Here is an 8,941-nt window from a genome sequence, read left to right on the forward strand (position 1 = left end):
ATTTGACTATAAGGTTAACGCAAACAAGAATGAATGTTTCTCAAAACGGTTACAAGATGAAAGAAACCGTATGTATGCAACGCATATGAAAATTTAAAGCAGAATACGAGAATGACTTATAAGGAAATTATATGTTGCGTATCAAGCAGCATCCAGACTAAAAAACTATAGTTATCATAATATCGTTTGTAATGTCTTTCGATGATTTTTTCTTATATTTAAATTTTCACCCTATGGACGGTCAGATGCGAAAAATGCTTTCGTACCTGACCGCCATAAACGAAGGCTATAAACCCTTCATCTGACAAGCTGGCAAACTCTATCCCTCAACTTTTTCTTTTTATTCTGCGTCCATACGGCAGCCTTATGTTTTGCGTCTCTAATGCGAGACACTGCCAAATGGACAGTTTTTGAACATTTTTAATCTTTGTGTCCACGCTAACCGTCACGTTCGGATTTTATTCCCTAAACTCGGGAAGTTTCTAAGTCAAGAAAATTGTCGAGTCTGCGTGCCAGCTGTCAGTAATATAATTTTATTGTAGAGTGCATCCTCGTTTTAAGCCCACGCACATTTTTTATGTTCTCAGTATGTTCGCCAGATTTTCCATCTGCCAATTTAAACTACCACTCTTCCGTGATTGGCGACCTCTGGACCTCCTTCTTGGGTTTTCCGATCTCATTGACCAATCATCTGTTTCTTAATATTCGAATAACGAAGTAAACGTCAAAGCCTTCTTTTCTAAGGACCTCGAAATTGTCAATCACGGAAGTCAGTCTAGCAACAACCATCGAACTATTAACGTCACATCCACTGTCTGACTGTTAGCTTCACGTCCACTTACTAACTTCTTAATTCCATACCTATAACTTGACATCTTCGTTGTAACAGAAATATACTTGAACAAAGTGTTAAGTTTTCTTAAAATAAAAGCACCGCGCAAGATTAAGTTGGCGCGCGGGTTCCCGTATTTGCGTGACGTCCTTTTTACTCCAACAAAAGGGTGGTGAGATTTACAACCTCATCAGGTATCGTACCATCGACGCGAGGAGAACGGGACATTATAAAAGGTTATAAGTACAGGAAAGGAATGTATCAATCCGGAGAATCGAATAGGTGATGCAAAATGAGGCTAATACTCAGGAGCGTTAAGCATCGAGGATGTGACACCTTCCCCCTCCGTTTTAAATGTTGAGCGTGTGTTTAAGATTTGACGCTCTTATTAATGTTTTTGGAATTCATAAGTAGGAATGAGTTTGATAGCTTGGGATTGTGGTACGACTGGTGGATTTTCAACGGTCTGTTCTATTGTTGAATTTTCTTCTTCGTCTTTGTTGTCCGATCGAGGTTCTCATTGTGAAAAAGGTTAGGCTCATTTAAAATATCCTCTGCGTAAATGCTGGATTGGAATTATCATTTGCATATTTCAAAATTGTTTATCTACCTGGTGCTTTTGTTCTTTGTCTGTCTCAAAGTTTACGACCTTCATTTCCTGTGTTCTGACTACTTGGGTTTTCCTATTTTCTGTCCTTTTTGACGATTGGGCCTACTGTTACACTATCTTTTTGCGACGGAGTCTCTTCATAGTGTGAGTTACTATCCGAAGGTCTCAGATGTATCGGGTATCCCATTGGCATACATAAGTACTTCAAAAGGTTCAGTGGAAATTGTATTAATCAAACGTTTGTTTTACCTTTTCCCATGATAGTGTTACGTCCGGCGTACCATCTCTCTTCTATTTCTCCTACTCGCTAACTCTCCCACAGTTCTCATATGAATATCATGGTCTCTGTCCTGTCCTCTGATCTCTACCTAGTCTCACGCTATTTAGTATCGCGTTTACTCATCGAATTCTATTCCCTTCCTCCAGCATCTTCACATCTTTTCTGCACCCGTACGTTTCTCGTCTCTGGATTCATTCGTATCCTAACTCTTAAGAACCTCAGAGCTAAAGGTCTCACATAACTCCGTACAACACAGTTCAATCTTACCCCTATCTCGATTTCTTGCAATAAATATGTATTTGATATCACCAATAAATTCAACGTTACTCAATCCTGAATCCAAATTCCGGTTTTCTCAGTACGTAAAAGCGAAGCCAAATCAGGTTATTCCTACCGCTCGGGAGTAAACCACATTCACGGACGTAACGATAGTTTATCTAAGCCACATCCTATTTTGGGCATTGCAGTTTTATAACAATTTAGATTTTTGCATAGATTTCTTAATGATATCAGACTTCGTTCTGATGATTTTAATGTTGGTCTTTCGTGGCTATACATTTTCGTTGTGAGATGGAATATGCATATATTGCCATTTTTTAGAAAAGCTAACAGGTCTCTTCTGAGATTTTAAATGAATAACGTTTCCAAAACGGTATTTGAAATGAATCTTCTGCTACGCAATGAACTAGCGAATAGTTTTGATCTACTATGAATGAATCACCTGGAGTAATTTTGATATATATTTTGCTTTCACATCTGTATTACATTCTGGATTTGTTGTATGATTGCTAATACTTGCGATTCGTTCAACACCGGGTTTCTCGATAACGCGTCAGCATTCGCGTTTATACTTCCAGGTTTGTATTCCCAACTATATTCGTACTCTGTAAGCTTTGATCTCCACCGTAAAAGTCTCGACATTGGATTTTTACCTGAGCGCAACCAAATTGAAGGTCTATGATCCGTGAATAATTGTAAGTTGAATTTCTTTCCATATAAATATGGTCTGAACTTAGTCACTGTGTAAGCTATCGCATTTAATTCTTTATCAATTGTTGAGTAATTATTTTCTGCTTGGTTCAATAATCTAGATGTATATACTATAGGTAAGGCTTTTCCTACAGGACCCTGACTTAATACGCCTTCTATGGCGAATCCTGATGTATCCGTTGTCACAATGAAGACCATCGTAAACGAAACATATTGAAACTAGTGCATTTTCGCGCAGTTTATCCCATAATTAGCTAACGACGTTGTCTTGTGCCTCTTTACAAAGGAATTTTACGTTTTTTTTCAAAAGTTCTGTCAAAGGTTTTACTATTTTTCGAGAAATTTGGTACAAAGCGTCGATAGTAACCGATTAGACGTGGGAATTGTTTGATATATTTCGCATTCTTGGGTTTTGGAAATTCCTCAAGTGCTATGAGAATTTTATGGATCACGTTCTACGCCGTCTTCGCTGATTATATGACCGAAATAACCTACTTCCTTTTTGAGAAACTCGCATTTGTCTGGTTGAAGTTTTTAAATTTGCATTTCTTAATTTCGGTACGAGTGAATTGAATTCTTCTTTATGCTTTTTAAGTGAACCTGAGTATACTTCTACGCTATCGAGGTATACAAATAGTTTTACTCCCTGTAAACCTCGTAAAACGTGATCCATCAGCCTCTAAAACGGTGCTGGTGCGTTTGTTAAACCAGACGGCATTCTTTGAAGCTTGCAATGGCTATACGGTGTTGAAAATGCTATTTGAGTTGCATCGTTCTCTATTATTTTTTTGATGAAAACACTTGATCTGGAATTTCCGTCATATTTGGCAACGGATATGCATCTTCTACAATTTTTCATTCAAAGCTCGATAATCTATGACGATTATCCAGCGTTTATTGCCTTCTTAATGGTCCTTCTTCGGTACGATAGATAAAGGAGAATTATATTAAGGTAATGACGGCTAGATAATGTCATTGTTCAATAAATTATTCACCTGCCTATCAATTTCCTCCTTATGAACTGGTAAAAAACTGTATAGTTTGATATTTATTGGCTGTACACCTTCTGTATTTATTACGTGCTCTATAACACATGTGGCTCCTAATAACTCACCCGGTATGTAAAACCGGTTTTGATTTTCATATATTAGATGATGTACGCTTTGGTTTTCTTCATTGGTCAAATGTACAAGCCTTAATAGCTCTGAAATTTCGTTGTCGCGTATTTTTACTTCGACTTTATCAAGTCTTCGAATTTTCTGAAGTTCCTCAGTGTTATGGATGCTCTGGTTATTTTGAATTCTCGGAACTCTTTGATTATTTTGAATGCTCTCATTTTACCTTTTAGAAATTAATTTTGAATTCTGAAAGAAACTTCCTTGACCTATTCTATCGACCCCTCCCTGCCTTGAGGAAAAGTTTGATTCAGAAATTCCATTTCTGCCTAGAGGATTTCCTAGACCACTCATGCAATTATTCTGCAATTCTTCTGCATCCTTGTGCGTGAAGGTAATCATCTCTTATTTCTTCTCATTGCAACACGTTATTCATATCGATGTTACATAATGATGAAAAACAACCCATTTTCAAAAGATTCGGCTCCGATCCCTCATCTATCGCTACATCCATTTCACCTATCGAATCCTTGGATTTTCTTTTGATTGCGGGTACTTGACCATCGATTTTTAATCTTACTGTTGCGACGCGGACTCCTTTACTTCCCGAGTAATTACGGAAGTTTGGGTTCGATCGTCCGCCCGAGGTCCGATTTGTGTCACCGATGGTCCCCGACCGTTTCCCAAATTCTGATATATACTCACGTTTTCTTGAGCATTTCTAAGATACTCCAATTCACGACACGCATCTATTGTGTGAACAGTCTTTTTACAATATCTACAAGTCAGTAAATTTCCGCTCTAGGAGTTCCCTTCTCCATTATTCTGATTATTTTGAGGTTGGTTACTATTTCTTTGCGGTTGAAATTGTCTCGAACTTTCACGCCCGTTATTATTTTCATTTTAATTGCTCCCATTGTTTTCACGATCACATCCGGCTTGATTTTCCCGTCTAAAGCGACAATTTTCCGTGGAGTGGTTAGTACGTCGAAATATACGGCATTTCATATTCATTTTTTTTTTTTTTTGCAAGTCTTCCAATATTATCTTCATTTCCGCTTCTTTACTTTGATATTTTTTTGTTACGCTCAACAAGTAATATCGTACCAAGGTCTGTTGATTTCCTATCAAGTTTCCTGTTTTTCAATCCTTCGATATGTTTCTGTATTTCCGTCTGTTTTTTAAAGAATTTTTTCTCGCGTCCTTCCGATAATTTTTGAGGATCTTGATTTGTTTGTGAACTTTGAATAACATCGCTCGAATTTTGATTCACGTCTAACTCTACTCGCGTGTTTATTGTTTCTTCACTTCGCTCAGTCATTATCAATTAATCTTCTACGCCTCAAATCAAAACAAATATTACAAATGGGATTGACTCTATGTGTACATCACGTGGTGTCCGCCTTCGTAAATAAGATGGGCGCTCTCACTCCGAAACCATCGTCAGAGCATCACATGCGAAATGGATTTTCCTAATATGTGTCTTTTATTCTCGTTTTCTTTCCGAAGAACGCTACTTCATTAACGAATAAAATAATTTACTAATTTGAAGTTTCCGTTTCATATAAACAAGTCAGAGATGTACAAAAATGTCAACTATATTATGACGTATCTTCAACAATATAATTACATGGATGTACGTTTGAACCAAGCGATCACTGTATCCAATAACACCAATTGATCTGCTTTACTGGCAATAGAAGATAAGTGAATAATTTTTGACAAAACTATTCAAGACATTAAAACGACAAAACCTCAATGAAACAATTACAAATTAAAGTCAGAGACTATTTGAAAATGAACTAAAGAGAAGAGAATATTTGACAAGGAATAAATATAAGTTCGATAAACAGTTGTAATGAAAAAATACGATTTCTATGGATACATGTCGAAGTAATTTTGTGCTTAATATCATGGAATCCAACATTATCATTTAACTTTGAGCGCGGTTTTTCTTTTTATTTTGCTACATCGAGAGAGAGAGTTATTCTCAGGAAAATAAATACATGAGATCAACCTGAGCCTTAAAAATGTTTCTATACTTTAATTTATGATGTGAGCAGAAATTCATATTTGTCAATTAATTCGTGTACGTAATTTGACTTCTGCTTTATTTCTAAAACACTTTTTCATAAACACGCGCAAATCGATCGATCAGCAATACTTGGGCCGTTTGCATTTTATTCTTTGTTGTTAAAACTATGACTATGTAACGACTCACATTGAAACAAATATTACGGATGGAATTGTCTCTATGTGTCCATCGCGTGGTGTTCGCCTATATAAACGTACGTCTTTCTTCTGGGAGATGAGCGTTCACACAACGTTACCGCTGTCAGAGCACCACATGTGAAATTGCTTTATCTGATACGTGTGTTTCAGTTTCTTTTTTCTATTAGAGGATCCACCTGAACTAACGAATAAAATAATTTACTAGCCTAAAGATTCCGTTTTAGATAATAAAATCTGAGATTTATAAAATGTCAACTACATCGTGAGGTGTCTTGAACGATATAATTACATGGATGTACGTTTCAACCAGCCAACCACTGTATCGAATAACACCGATTGATCTGCTCTACTGGCAATAAAAGATAAGTGAATAATTTTTGACAAAACTATTCAAGACATTAAAACGACAAAATCTCAATGAAACAATTACAAATTAAAGTCAGAGACTATTTGAAAATGAACTAAAGAGAAGAAAATATTTGACAAGGTATAAATATAAGTTCGATAAACAGTTGTAATGAAAAAATACGATTTCTATTTGAAAATTTAATCTGTTCCATCTGTTGCTCGATAATTTATGTACTTTGTAAAAGGATGACTGAATGAATATATAATATGTTTTTCGGCTATTGCTATAAATTATATGATAATGATGAATATGAAAATAAAAAGAATCTTTACAATTCTCATGTGCTATAACATAAAATCTGAGTTTTATTTTTCAATTTATTTTATGAAGTTTGAAACTTAGATTTCGAACTATCAAAAAATGAAAAATCTCTTTTCCCTATTCCCAGAAGAATTTATAATTGCGACTACTATACGGTTATAAGAATTTTTGTTTATCAACCATAACGGACGAATATAATTCTGGCTATAAAATAGGAACGAGTTTTGCAGCGATAACCAGAAAAGCTGGGATGTGATTTTTGAGTGTCCTAAAAAAATTTGCTAATATCCCAGTTCTTGCTGCCATATTGCTAAACCACTTCCCCATATTTATTCCCGATACGGAAAAATAAGAATGATAATAAGCATGAATTTCGAAATAATACAACCCACATTAGGTAAACTGGTGAAAAATGTTACCGTCAAAACTTCTCGGTGATTCTTGAAAATGCATATTTAGACTCAAAGATAGTATCAGTCAATGTTATTCAAAAGTAAAATTCATCCCGAAAAATGAAAATCATAGTTTTTTCTATGGACGCTATTTGAGAAACTGATTAAAATTCATCAACTTCGAGGGCTCAGAGAAGTATAAATGTGCATAAAAAATAAATTTTTACGGTCGAACCGGATACCTTGATAAGTTAAGTAAGTTAGTTGATCTCAAAGATACTTGAAACACACGTTTTTAAGAATGAATTTCACCTGATACACAAAAAACATTAAATCACTTTACGAGGCCATATCGCGAGTTTTCTTAGCCACTAAAGTTAGGAGTACCACATGACCTTAATCGTTAACTGTTTTATTACATTTTTGATCAGGATGTACAAGCAATGGAACCAAAAAATTTTCAACTTCTTCCTCGGAAATAATATTCTAGAAAAACCATCGAACCACTCACCGATTCCACCCCTTTATTACCTAAGGCTACCAAACATTTGTGACTCATTGCCGCTTGTTGTTTTACTTGTAATAACAGACTTATAGAGTGCAGGTGTAAAGTTATCTGCTCGACGATTGTCTGAAACTGTTCGACAGACAGACTTCTCTATATACCTACCCGTTTTTCACAATTTCATACTTTCTCGTATTCTCTAATGCGCAATAAACCACGTGAAACTTTTATTTCAACAGTTTTTGAATGCAGAGAAAGATTGATTATTTTTTCTATTAAAGGCGATTCGTTTCTTATTAAAATGATGGTCAATGAAAGACTTTGAACACAATTTGACGTTTTTTTTCAATTTTCTGGCTTCAATCACCCGTACAAATTTTTGACCGTAACCAAAATCTGTGTAGAATATCACGGCATGCAAAATTGAACGTACCGAGGCCTGACCGATCCAATCGAAGAGCTGATCTGTAAATCGCGATATTTTTCTGAAAAATACGCGTCCGATATTGAAATAAAAACCTACCTTCCAACAATCAGATAAAGCTGTCATTAAATTCGGGATATTAACTGCACGTGAGCTTGCGTACAATTGACACAAGTGGCTCTAGGATCGTGCTTACGGTATCCCATACGCGGGTTTTGGAACTTTTGTACAACCCCAAAAAAATGTCGTTATACATGCACTCTGCCCCATACTGTAGAGCGCCGGAATTTTATCCGCGGGTAAAATATCGGTAGGTACCTGATTACAGCACAGCTTGACGCCAGTATTATTATATTTTACAACTGGCAAACGAGCGAGAAGTACAGTTGGTGATGATTCTTTGAGGAATGAGAGTTACATGGACTGAATGGCTGGCGACCGACGTGAAATTGGAACAAAGCCCAACATCCATCAGGTTTCAAAACGGGACCCCAGCCGACCTCGGGTCGATTAGCCCCATCCCACAGTGGTTCCAAATCCCAAATCGCTGGCCAAAAACCGAAAAATGAAGTTTATATTCAAGGAATTTTACCTGTGGGGTCGGGTAGAGGGGTATTTCGGGGAAGCCTTTCAAGGGTCGGTAAGTTGCAGGTGCTGGATTCACCCGGCGGGATCTTATTCGTAACGAAGCGCTCGAGCTGGTATAGTATGGTCGTACGCTGCGCTAGAAAGTGATTCAAAATGATACATCTTCAAGTAGAATTGAGTTATTTTAATTTTACAAAATGGAGTCTCTTCCTGGATGTAATTACACTTATCATATCATTGCGATTGCTTATATTAATCATCCACCGAGCAACAAAAATTGTGAACATCTACCGTAAATTCTCG

The sequence above is a fragment of the Neodiprion pinetum genome, chromosome 7 (assembly GCF_021155775.2).
Source record: "Neodiprion pinetum isolate iyNeoPine1 chromosome 7, iyNeoPine1.2, whole genome shotgun sequence".
In the NCBI taxonomy this organism is placed as follows: Eukaryota; Metazoa; Arthropoda; class Insecta; order Hymenoptera; family Diprionidae; genus Neodiprion; species Neodiprion pinetum.